This window comes from Falco naumanni, chromosome 1 (assembly GCF_017639655.2).
Source record: "Falco naumanni isolate bFalNau1 chromosome 1, bFalNau1.pat, whole genome shotgun sequence".
Lineage (NCBI taxonomy): Eukaryota > Metazoa > Chordata > Aves > Falconiformes > Falconidae > Falco > Falco naumanni.
Window position 1 is genome coordinate 25,115,196 of NC_054054.1, and position 13,754 is coordinate 25,128,949.

General features: G+C 42.1%; 1 long non-coding RNA gene across 2 annotated transcripts in view; it reads right to left on the reverse strand.

The window, feature by feature from the left end:
* LOC121084720 overlaps positions 1 to 12,103 on the reverse strand; it is an 83,377-nt gene extending 71,274 nt beyond the window's left edge. The window contains exons 1-3 of one of the 2 annotated variants that reach the window (XR_005826848.1): positions 11,975 to 12,103; positions 4,346 to 4,443; positions 3,097 to 3,166 (exon numbers count right to left, since the gene is read on the reverse strand). This is a non-coding gene — a long non-coding RNA (uncharacterized LOC121084720). Of the gene's footprint in view, positions 1 to 3,096; positions 3,167 to 3,225; positions 3,435 to 4,345; positions 4,444 to 11,974 lie in introns of both variants that reach the window. The other variant, XR_005826849.1, reaches the window with a different exon arrangement.
* Positions 12,104 to 13,754: the final 1,651 nt, after the last annotated feature.

Genomic DNA, 13,754 nt, shown 5'->3' on the forward strand with positions numbered 1-13,754 from the left:
AAAAGCCCAGTTCTGGCTTCAACACTGAATAGCAGGAGAGACACATTTAAAAAAAACAACACAAAACCCCCACAAACCCGAAAGGTGTTCAAAGGCAGCTGGCTTTCAAAAAAAAAAAAAAAAAAAAAGGAAAAAGAAAAAACACAGACACAGCAGTATGACATGGAACTCAAGGGAAGGACGGTGTTGTAGGCAAATTTAATTGGAATTTTACCCGAGAATAAATCCTAAGTTTGAATAATAGTGTCATGTTTAGGCATAACTGAGAACATTTTCAGAAGCTGTCTGGAGTTTTAAGTTCCTCTGCTTTACAGAACCTTAAAAAAAAATAATAATCTAAAAAGTCTTGTTTTGTGACATGGACACCAGCTAGACTTCAAAACGCACAAAGAACGCGAGTGCTCAAAAAGGCAAATCCCAGTTGTACCTACAAGACAAAAGGCAACATTTAAGTTACATTGATATGAAACCTCTAAAAAGTTCTTTGCCAACTCTCAACATCAAACTCTTTCTCAAAGCAGAAATCATGTGCCTAGAGAGTACCACCACTATTTCTATTTTACTGGATACATTTCTAAGCAACTGACTTTCCCTATTAGAAGATTTTATCATTTACCTATTTTCTAGACAAAAAGGGCTCAAGTTCCACATTTCTTTCTCCCTTCCTAGCCTAACCCTTCAGAAACTCGTATAGAAGAGAATTTTATCTGCCTGCAGCAGCTCCCGCTAAAGTGTGCTATTAGCTGCCCAAGGTTAGCCCGCATGGCATTTTTACAGCGCAGTCCCTCTGACTCGCACTTCCTTAAGAAAGTATGTTTCCTGACTTACATAAATCTGTAGTTATGCTCAATATGATTTCCATCTGCTTGTGTCAAGCATGTAAAACAAAAAGGGCCTCAATTTTAATTTAAGCCCTTAAGGGCAGTTATGTCTATTATTCAAAACTGAATTCCTGCATCTCAACTTTCTTCCGACCAGGATCACATTAGAACACAGCTGCTCCTTCCCTGGCCACTTGTGTCTCCTACAGGTGTTGAGTACAAGAAGACCCATGAGCTGGCGAGTGGTCTTTTACCTTCTCCTTAACAGCAGGCTGGAAGCCCTACCTTAGCATCTCTCCTCCTGGGGCAGGCACAGGCGCTTCACTCAGTTTCCCAAGCTAGTCAATCCCACACTGTTCTAAATACAAATGGCCCCAGAACACAAGACTCAAATAAAGGAATTGCTCCTTACGTAACACGCGCGCTCAGCCTACAGCAAGATGTTCTGTCGAGTGCCCCCAAATGGACCCTGCTGTCACAGAGCTGGCTCATGTCTTCCAGCTTTGCCACGAGTGCTGCTGCTGGAAACACTGCAGAAGGCAGGATTGTCCTATCCACATCAATTCCTGCAGATAAATAGCATCTATCACCTTAGATCGCTTGCTACGTTCCTGCTGCATTTGCTCAATTCAAGCTACTTCAGTCTTAAACCGAAAAGCATACTTTCCTGTAACATACAACCATTTTTAAATGAACCAGTCACCCCTATGTGTATCCGTCCACAGGAAAGCGGACGGCACTATCTGCCATGGGTCCTGGCCACTCACCTCAAAGGGGGGCTGGGTGCCACCTGGAGCCTAAAACAACTTCTGAGTCTTCAGAAGGACAAACGCTTTCTCACTCCTGGCTAGAAGGCTGCAATTTCTGCCTCCACCAAGGCCCCTAACGCATCCCATATATAGGCACATCCACAGCCCACGCATGCACTCCTGCATCCCACCCGACCGTCACACATGCTGTTCCGCACGCCACAGCCGTGGCAGCTCCTTTACCCTGCCACACTGCCCTGCCAGAGGAGCCGGCTCCGCAGAGACCTTACTGCAGCCCTTCTTTTGTAAGAAAGAGGGGGACGGGCTTTCTACAGGGGCCTTAGCAATAGGACAAGGGGGAATGGTTTTAAGCTGAAGGAAGGGAGATTTAGATTAGATATCAAGAAGAAAATCTTCACCATGAGGGCAGCGAGGCGCCGGCACAGGCTGCCCAGAGCAGCTGTGGGTGCCCCATCCCTGGCAGTGCTCAAGGCCAGGCTGGACGGGGCTGGGAGCAGCCTGGGCTGGTGGGAGGGGTCCCTGCCTGTGGCAGAGGTGGGAACTGGAGGGTCTTCAAAGTCCCTTCCAGCCCAAACTGTTCTGTAGCTCTATGATAAGTGATCTGGGGCAAATAACTGCACTTGGCTTGAGGTACTAACTGTACACTAAGGTGGAAAAAAGCCAGACCATAGCCACTTTGTAGGCAGTAGTTCCACAAGGATTTGGAGAGGCACTCTCACTTCCTTAAGGATCACTATTTTCTGCCATACTGAATCGTGTATTTGCTAATATACAGTGTGTCATTAAAACAATTACATAAACAGTAAAGTCTGGAAAATTTTCCAAACTGCACATGAAACTATAAGAGCATTTTTCCTTCTGCTCTCCCTCTCACCCCCCAATTTAACAGTGTATTTGTGATGCAGCTGGCTATCTTTGCAAGGAGACTTTGGAAATAATTTGCTTGCATACCAATATTTCAACTTTATCAAAGTAGAAATCAGTTAATCACCTGCAAGACGTAAGACACTTTTTAATGTAGGGACTAATGACAGTAAAAAGACCCTGGAGGATCGAGCCATGGAAACTGATCTTTTGGCTCACAAAGTCTAAAAGTGTCATATGATACAGTCCTGAGTGCAGAAAAAAAAAGGCTCAGCTATTTAAATAGCTGATCTTCATTAAATAACTTTCATTTAAATAGATCTTCATTACCTGTAAATCCTAATTCCATTTGAAAAACTTCTTTGCTCAGTTTGTGCAGCGTTTAAGTGGAACTTGTACTTTCTAGGATATCATTTGAACACCTGGCTATTTCTTACAGGAAAGGGAAATAACAGGCAGTATGAAAGACACAGATGTGTATCACTTACAAAACATTATTTGGAATTTGTTTCAATCCAAGTGCAGAAGACCAAATTTCCAGTCACAGTTCTGCCACAGACTTCCTTTGAGCAGTTACAACCAGTGTGCATATTCTCCTTTTTGATGTGCAACCTGTGAGTCTTTGGGAACCGAACGCTTACCGCTTCTCCATGTTTCCTCACAGCTGTCCTCTGACTACTTCAAGCTCCATTGCCCAAATTGAAGGAAAGTCTTTTCGTGTAGAGAAAACAAACGTAAAAACAGCTAAACATGGGGAAAAATGTCGCTACCTGTTGCGGTGCTTGACTTGACTTCTGTCAGCTTCCAGGTTACACGTCACAGCGTGAACCCTACAGTTCATCATCACAGGACATGGACACACAGAGCAACGCTGCACTTCTGGAAGATGTTTCTTAATGTCCACTTGCCTCATTTGCTGATGGAAATAATACTGCATGAAGGTGTTTAAAAAACTAACTTTCAGTGGAAGTTGACCTAGCTTCAAGGAGAAAAGGAACACTATCAGATTTTTCACTCAGCAGCTGCAAAGAGAGTGAACTTCCATGCAACACTGCAGCAGAAAGAAACGTGTTTAACTGCTTGGGATACCCCTTGTACTCCATTCACCTTTAGGGGAAAAGGAAAATGGCTTGCGCATCCCGATCCGTACTTAGGATCCCTAAACTACTAGAGGCTATGCATCTCTGCCCAAGATTACAAACCACAAATTCCTGCAGAGCTGATAACAGCGTAAACAAAATTCAACCCCGCAACAGTGAAACTACTTACAGTTCTGAAAGTAACTAGATGGGCAGAGAAGGCAGGGGTCAGTGCAAGGTCCGTGTGCTTGGGATAGGGCTGAGGGAGATGTCAGGGACTTAGAGGTAGAACGTAGTGCATATGTGTAATAGTTAAGGTTACAGCTCCCACAGACCCTTCTCAGCTGAACAAACCATGTTGTGAAGAGCCCACCGTGAGACAATGAGTCACTGTTATCCACCTCTCCCACGCATTAAAAAGTAATATTTTTTCTTGCCAGTTCTGATTAGCGGAGTGGTTATGACCCCAACCAGGAACAAGGTCTCTCACCATGCCAAACTCCGAGCACTTCACCTACATGAATCTACTCTTTAAATTAGCAGCTGTACAAAACGCTTTGGACAGGTAGCACAAAAGGCATGAAGGAAAATCGAAACACTGAAGTACCCACCCTCAGGGAAATACATGTGTGGCAGAGCCCTGTACCATACTCAGAGCATTGTCTCCCTACAGCTTCAGCAATATTTCTTTTTTCCTCAGGTGCTGGCAGCTCAGACAAGGTCTAGAAAAGGCAGGGCTCTTTCAGAGGAACTGTCAGCCCCCTGTGCTCCCGACTCATTTGTCTTGGAAGTCCTAGCTGACATTTCTTACCTTCATCATGCCCGCCGGCAACATGAAACGTGACCGAAAGGTGGGGATCCTGTTGAAGAATCTTCATAGATGAGTTTGTCTGTGAAGACAGTCTTTTCCTGCCATTAACAATGCACACTATGAATTAACTGGCAAACAATAGCTAACTTACTAACTCACCACCTTGAGCTCAAAAAAAACACCTTTATGAGCACTTTTGCCTCTCTGGCAGCTATATTAACCAAGATTATGAGGAAAGCCCCTCCTCATGGCAAGGCTTTTTATCAAAAGTGACGAAACTAAAATTGTGCGAGGACTTTGCATGGAGAGAAAATCTCTGAATCCTTTTAACAGTCTGCTTCAACTAACCTATCCTGCAATTGCTGTTTTGAGCAATGATGTTTCAGACTTTTAAAGAGTGTCTTGTCCTTACGCACTTTACTCACCATGTCTCAAAAACCTCTATCAGTATAGAAGTCGGTTGTCTGTTGAAACTCAGGTGCTAAAAGAAAATCACTGGACTTAAGTGCTCTGGCACCTCAATTAGACCTCTCAAATCCAGTTCAGCCTTTCACAAACTTCAACCAAAATCCACATTTAAAGTGTTATCCCATCAGAAAAAGTTGATGGCTCATCATTTTCTGAAACATGTTCCCAAAGTGAAAAACACACACCCAACAACAAACGGCCATCCATCACAGCCCTCAGCCACCATCACACAGAAACGGAGACTAGAGCCATTCAGACGTTCTCAAGTTCAAGTACTTCAAAGTTACCATGTCTCTGCCTGCAGATTCCCAGCCCATCTCACCACAAAGTAAAACAGGTAAATCTGAAAAGATGAGAGTGGGAAAAAAAACCCAAAAAACTTCTTGGCTTGCTCTGACTTGGCTGCAAAGTTCTCTTCTGAACCCTCTTGCCCTTCCAAGGATCAATCGTCTACCGTGGTTTTGCATTGTATCCACTCTGGAACAACTGCACACTACTTTTGACCAGCGCTGAGAAACAGTCCCCAGGCAAGTACAAAACAAACATCATAAGGACCAAACTCCTGCATCCAACAGCCCCTTTTTCTCAAAACTGGCTGATGCTGAAGACTGGCATTTGTTTCTAATTAACAACATTCTTCCCATTACAAGCGGTGTGGTACCCATACACATACCAAATGGCTTTTCAACCTTTCTGGTCCCTCCATTTAACACATTTGAGCCTTGGACTCATAAAGCCAAAAATCAAGCTCGTGATTGACAGTATCACAACTTCCCAGCTGTACTCTCGTAACAAGTCCCCAGAACATCTTTTTACTGTTCAAGTGCAGATGCAAAAGTGGGATTTCTTTGAAGGAAGGCAAGGTACTTGGCACAGGTAAATGTGTCTTCCTTCCCTACCTCTCTCCAGGCCTAAAAAGGCTTGGTATGATTAGACTTCAGAGCATACAGTACAATACCCCACTTTTTCATAAGGGGTTTGAGTACCAGGGGTTCTGGGAGCTGGAAGATTTCATTGCTTTAACGCTTGCCACGGTTAAGATTCTGTTTCTGCAGGGACACACTTGTATTCAAACATCTGCTATTGGTAAGGGATGAACACTCAGAGCTAGAGGAACACTCTAAGCACAGGATAAAAGCCTTTCTTCCATCCCAGGGATCTACATAGATAACCGAAGCTCTTGTCCCCACCGTATTTGCTCCACAAAGTCAGAACATGAGATTCCAGAATTTAAATGCCTGGTAGGCTTCACCTGCAGAATGCTCAGCTGAAAGCAGCACACTGCAGCGGCGTCCCAGTGTGAGAGGGGGAAGGGTGCAAGTTGGGGAACAGAGGCAACAGGCTTCCAAGGCAAAAAGCAGCATGACAATTCCCACACAAATTCTTCCACCCTGAAGGATGGCACAGGGACTGCCATCCCCACTTTCCTCCACCCTTTGCTTTTAGGAGTGTTGACGATGGCTGCTTTCTTTCCAGGCCAGTTAGGACCATTTGTTGTACATTAAGTTTTCCCCCTGGAATATGCAAGAAACGAGAGAATTCCTCACTGCTAGCTTCTTTACACTCCAATCGTTATAACATCTGAGGACTGTAATAACAGGGCAGTTTTCAAACAGGAAAGATTATCCCTCACTTTGGGGGAACTGTGATCCTTACGAAAATTAAAAAAAAAAAAAAAGCCCCATCATTCTGTAGATACGTGACATATATTAAACAGTAGAAGGACCTGTTCAAATAGTCTCCAGCACAAACAACGTGGATAACTTCCGAATATGCTGATTAACTGAAACTAGATCCCCAGCATTTCATACTCCATCACGTGCATATCAGTTTACTACAGGAGTATAGAATTACATTTGTTACTTCTTTTTGTGAAAATCCCCAGAAGCATGTTGGCTTTTTATACAAACATTAATTGTTCATCTGAAAACTTGGAAACAAATATTATTTGCCGCCCCCCCCCCCCCCCCCCCCCCCTTTTCCTGGGGCTTCAAGTCACATGCATTTAATTTGTCCAAGACAAAGTGGGTTTTGTCCAAATGATTCACCACATAACCTGCAAACAAGCTAAGCTGTATATAAAAAAAATCATAAGATAATGTACTTTAGTGTATTTTTTCATGCTATGCATGAAAAATATCAATTAGAAAACAAATATCGGGGATTAGTTTGAAGGAAAAAAAAAACTTAAATAAAATGGCTCAAACCATAAGGCTTAGAATTCAGAAGAACAGGTTTGCTGAGTTCTAGTAGTTTCTTTAGATTTACACCAGTCTACATGGTTCTTGGCCTCCCTCCCATCAGTACTATGTGGAACAGAATTTACTTCACAGAGGTAATGACAGTCTCAATTCACCAGTCTGTGCATGAAATCATATGAAAATCATAGGCTTAAATTCCTGTTCTTATTCATTGCAGCTGATAATACTGCAGGTTTCTTTGCTATTTTCTACCATGGAACTAAGTAAAAGCAGAGACAACATTTTTCTTATAATTTTATCTACTCCTGTTCAAAACCGTAGAACACTGGATAATTTGGTCAGTGAAGTATTTGCCAAAGTAACTGCAGTTGGGACGGAAGGCCAGGGAGAGCACGCTTACCAAGTTTAAGTATCTGACCCTACACACGGCAGCAAATTCTTACCGGTCACCGTGCAAGGAGACCCAGAGAAGCATCCTCCCAACAGCCAGAGGGGACCCTCACTTCCCCAGATAAGGGAAGCAGGGGGCAATAAAGAGCCATCTGGGCTCTCTGTCTAGCTATTACCTTCATCCAGAAGCCCAGTCCCTAGAAATAAGGCAGCAGCAGCCTCTCCTGAAGGACTCCAATCTTTTTTTCTTCAAAGCAGGGGATTGTATTAAATCAAGCAGGTTAAAAAATGTTATTTACTGTTACTTCAATTGCAAAGTTAATTAAGGAGTCTACAAAGCTCAGCTCTTTAAAGGAACATACAGATGTGTGCGCTCACCTCAATCTGCACTAAAGTTAGGCATCTAACTTGACACTGTCTTCTTCAAAAATCCTTACCAAAACCAAAAGCCCGTAACACCACAGGATAATTGTGTGCACCAAAAATTGATCAAAAACATCACTGCGACATCAGTGAAAAGCACCAATCCGTTATTACAAACTCACTTTGCCAATTTGCATGCATTCAAAAGTTTCTGCCAGGTTAATTGTGTAGCTTCAGGCTTGCAGTGCCTTTCCATGACTAACATTTTGCTAGATCTAGTATCATCTGTCCTCCCACAGCTGGCACGACGCTGGCAAGAAAAAGCCCTGACGTCAGCATAAACTCTGTATTTGCATCCTCTAATTTGACACAAATGCAATTGCATAGTCCAGTTTGATCTAGACCACACTTGTCCTGCCGAGAGACCCAGCAATGTGTCTAGTTGTAATATTATGAAATCATGGCCTAAACTGGTCCCAAATCCACAAAGTAAGGGGGGAGGGGGCAGGAAGGGGACTAATTAAAAAAAAAATAAAAAAAATTGAGGACATTCTTTTAGCCACTTTTTATGCAGTGCAAATTTCCCACTGGCCTGTTCCCCTTTCTTTTAAGATAATACTAACTTGTGATCCCTTGAACTTTAAAAATAGAGCAACAACCCTCACTTATGAGAACAGCAGCTGCTGTTACTCTTAGCACTATGCTGAGCTTCAAAGAAACAAGGGGTATTTTATTTACCGTCAGAAATAAGTCAGATCAGTTCAATACAGGTAGTCCAACAATAACAAGGGAAAGAAGGAAGCGGAGCCCTCCTGCCAGCTGGCCACAGGGCTGCACAAACGGATGGCTTTGCAAAGACAACGCGGCAGTAAGAGGGATTGTCCTGACACCTGCCAAGTTCCATTTGGCATCCTCAGCCCGCCAAGAAAGAGCAGCTAGCAAGTTCTTTTCATTATTTTAAAGATCAGCAGCGTTAAACACTGGGTTACTTCAAAGGGACACAGCAACGAGGTGGAAAAGCAGTGTACACTGCAAACGGATGGGCTGATTAGGCTCTGAAGCGGCATCAAGATGAAAGACAGAAGAAAAACGTTTTGATCCGAGGCCTGCCTGCTTGCCCTAGATTTTAGAACCCTGACAGCCCAACAGCTAACACGGAGAACTGTAGCTTGAGCACCCCCGTGTGTACAGCAGCATATTAAAAAATACTGAAGCAGTTTTTCCTTTCCAGAAACCACGGAACTGAAGTGTCAAAATTGACACTTTGCCCTTGAAAAAATTCTTACACTTCAAGGAATCCACCCTGGTAATTCAGCTTTGAATTAAGAATTTGGATTTCCCACTAAAACAGCCACAAAGAACAACCAGGTGGCCTGACAAAGTATCAAATTCTCCGGCAAACAGCAGCACTCTGCTCTAGCACCCCGTAAATGGTGTTACATTATACTGACACGTGCATCTTGAATGTGACACTCACCAACTTGTCTTTCTTAGACAATTTCAAGCTAATAAGCAGAGGGAAGTTAAGAAAGAAACTCTCTCTTCCTTTCTCAACTGTCAAATCTTCTATTACTAGCGAGTTTTGGTAATTTACTTACAAATTCTTTGTTTTCAGTAAAGCCAGAATGGGAAACATGCAGAAAAGGTGAAGAAACGGCTAAGCCAGAGCTATGTATCACATTAAATAATACAGTATCATTTGGAAAGACTATTACATAGCCTTTTTCAAGACGCTTCAGGTCTGTGTTTTCTGTTTTCCCAATTCCTCCTCCAGAAATCCACCTCCGCTTGCTCATCTGCAGAAAGTGTACCTTCTAGCATGACAGGACCGCTTGTAAGGTTAGTGTAAAGGATGGAGCAGATGTCTCACTGGGACTGCTTCCTCTCCACAGCTGACAAGCTCGGCTGGCCTGAGACAGATCATTATATCTTTCTTTGCTCCATCCTTGTCTTTTTAACATAGACTTAAAAGAATTATGTTACCATAGGCATACATCATAGGGAGGAAAACAGCAAAGCTTTGATCCTCTTCACTAGAAACAGCATCAAACATCAAGACAAGGATTTCTGTACAGTTAATATATTTTAACAGAGTAATTACCATGGCTGAGAAAGGAAGTGCATTTTTGAGGCAAACAGTCTTTGTTCCAGGTCAAAACTATTAAAGCTAGCAATTTAGTTTGGGGTTTTTTGTTGTTGGTTTTTTTTTTTTTTAAAGTAAAGCTAAAACTAACGCATCGTAGCCCTGTTTTCAAAGTTTAGGTTGTATTTTCAAGACAGAGAACAAAACATATATGATGTGTAAAATCTTACGCTTTTAAGTATCATTAATCCTAAACCTAGAAGGTGAGTAAGCAGTGTGTGCGTTAGCAGGCTCTCCTGGCTATACAAATATAGAAGAAACCCTGCCTGCACCGGGCTAGGCAGGCACTGGCAGGCAAAGTGCATTTAAAATTGGGAAATTATGACCTTTTTAGTTTTGAATTTACACATTACATTGGAAATATTACCAACAAACCAAGATTTTCTATTACCCGTCTCTCATTTGCACCCTATGTCCTCTCGCCTTTGCAGAATTATCTTCTGTGTTGCATTAGTATTAACGAATACTTGACAATGGCTTGGAACGTTTCCAGGCATGCTCTGGATTATGGCTTTGGAATAGAAAAGCAATACAGACACTGAAGGCTCCAACTCCTACTCCACATGGGATCTGTGCCAGGATATTTCAGCAATTTTGAGTTCTATCAGAACAGAACCCCTTCAGGGAACTTGTCCTTAGTTGAATACAACTTGACGGAGTTCAGCTCCGCGAGTTTAGGCTCCCTCCTAGGTAGCTGCATTATATCAACAACTCTCTTACAGACTCAGGTTTCACCTAAAAATACACTGTGAAGAAATCCACCTCCAAATACATCCATCCACTCTCTTTTAACTTGCACTGGCAGACCTTGGGTGGGATTTTAACCAGAATTAAAAGGGTGTAAACCAAACAAGAATAAATGGAGAACTGAGTATTTAGATTACCAGACTACTGCACCCACATATTGCTACAATAACACTGAACATTCATTCGTGTGGCAGAAGCAATCCAACTCACTGGCAAAGCTCATGCTAAAATTTCACGCGAGTGAAACCTTCTCTCTGTACAAATTCTCACATTTACCTATGGTGCACAAATTTGCTCAGACCTGAAATGGACTACCTGTGGTGGTAAAAATAGTTCACAAAAATCACAAAGACTAGGAATAAGCTGTCTTGAGTTCAGCACAGCAACTCTTCTGCAGCAAATGGGCTCATGAGGATTTCAGAAAGACACAGGAAATAGTCCAATGGTATCTGATATATCATATTAATTGATACAAAGCATTTCCTATAAATGCTTATCACAGCTGATCATGGAGTCCCACATTAAACTTGACAAATATTTGCTGGGGCAACCATTATGTGCACCTTCCTCTTGACAAGGATGTGCCAGTCCTTCAGCAAACCCACGATTATCCGTGTACAGGAATATGTATTTATGAAAACACATGGTGTACACGTATCTCTAGCTGTATGTAACACCTAAACATAACATTCCTTTTTATGTAAGCAACACGTGGCTATGTACCCCAGCAGACACATTAATACCAAAGAAAACAAAGGTGCTTCTTCCTCCAAACCCTAGGGCCACTCAAGTCTTAGAAAGCAGAAGACTGCCAAACACACTGAAGAGAAGAGCAAATCTAACAAAGCTCCTTTCACATACTAAGCATCTGGTGCCCTAACAGAGCTGTTAACCTGCATGAAGCATTTTTCAGCAGCCCTCTTTATGCCTCCCAAGAAATCTCACGTTGTTTTTGTTTCTAATACAAAAAAAAAAAAAAAAAAGACTTATATGGTTTAAAGGCCCTGCCCAGAAGCTTCAGTGTACCTTGTTCCCAAGCTGGAAAGGCAAACCCCGTGCAGACGAACCCTGCTGAGGGCGGCGAAGGGGGCTCTTCCCCTTGAGATGCACAGAGTACCAGCTCCCTCTGCTGCCAGTTTACCAGCCAAAAATTCACTCTAGTGCTGCACATACTCTTCCAATACCTTCAGCCTAGGCAAAATGCCGACATTCAAACATATCTGTAACACCCTCTAAAAACCTAGAAACAATTCACTGCATCCGATGCAACCCTGGAAAGGGCTTTATCATACCAATGCCATGCCATGACCTCCTTACCTGTGGTTTTGGAGTTGTTAAATACCGTTAGATAAGGTGCTTTTCGCTGTCTCATTTCACTTGCCGTTTCACATACAAAAGGTTGTTTTGGTGTAAGAATATCCTGGCAGCACACAGATGTACGTATATCATTCATGTTCTGACATTCATAATCAGGCAGTGACGTTGTCTCCACAGATAAACACCCCAAACCTGCCCAAGTGCAACACTATCGTAGTTGTCCAGCTCACAGATATGCGATTAGTAGAAGGTCAGTCTGTTAGTTAACTTGAAATTTAGACAAAATATATGAATGTCTATAGTGCAGAACAGGAGACTGTTTGGAAAACAGAGGATGTCACAGACAGCAGAACAAGGCCTTGGGAGAAGGGACCAAGACGTAAATAAGTCAAGCTGAGGCATAACAGGATAAGCTCAAGGAGAGCCAAAGAGTTAGTGAGACCAGACAAAACATTACTGCAACTATGTGTGAACTATCCTAATTAGCATACTCAAAGATCCACCCTCGAGCAAAGGAAGCCCCTACTAACAAAGCCCCTTCCCCACAGAGCATGCAGTGAAAAAACAAGGAATGCTGTACCTTGCTAGTAAGACCCGATGAGAACTGTGTAACTAAACCTAACTGTAAACAATTGCTCAAAGTGTGTAAAATATTTTACTATGTGTTGAAGGTTTGCTAGCTTTGTGGATTTACCACCTAGCACCCATCTCTGCAAAGACACTGCGCACAGGCAATGGACTCCGTTGGTGAGACAACACTTTTAGTACCATAATATCTGCATCTTTTCTCCGAAGCTGCTGTTCTCACTCAGAAACCTCATCTCATCCCTATCCATAAGGTTAGAGATGTAGGAGAATACATCTATACAGTAGGCAGAATGTTGCAACATATCACTAGTGGTATCAATGTCCTCGTTTTGAAAGCTGACTTCTGATACCTTTTCAAAAGCATAAATAGGTTTGCCAAGGTGCTAAAAGGCAACTGTAGGAGAAGCAGGATTCTACAGTTCCATCGGTTAAGTGGCTGACCAAAGCCAGCAGCAGCAGCATTATATATAAAGTAACAGCACTGGTTAAGCACATGGTACAATTAGTTCTCCTTGAGTTTCACTAAGCTATCACCACAATTCCCATAAATGTTTCAAATTCTGTATTAAAAATTTTGCTACCCATTTTTTACTTAGTTTACATCATAGTAACAATTTGGAATCTTTTAAAAAAATAAATAATTCCTTACCTTTCATTTTAACAAAGAAAAAACTCTTTAAGTTGAACCCAACATTTACGCAAAGCGCCTAAGTCTAACTATTTTAAAATCATAGTACTTTAAATTCAGTAACTTTGCAGTTCTCAGGGTAAAGGAGGACATCTACTCACAACAAAACTTTTAAAAAATCCAGATACGCATCTCCATATTAATCTATGCAATTACTGAAGCACTTCCATTCAAGGAAAAAATTAAACAATAGGCATTTATGAATTAAAGGGGAAAAAGAAGGATCAAAGACATATGGATAACGTATAATTTAACTAATGCTAATTTAAAGGCCTAGGTAAAAGCTAGGAGAATATTTCCTATAAAAAGGAGTATTCTCCTGTTCCTTCTCCCTAAACAGGGATGAAGTCTAGGGAATTTATGTGAGACATGGTTACCAGATTTCATTTTACTTAATAGTTAAAGAATGACATGTATACCTGACAGGCATACAAACACAGCCTATCACTGCTTTCAGATATGCTTCAAGATACTTTCAGGAAGCATAGTTAACAGACTTCTGGG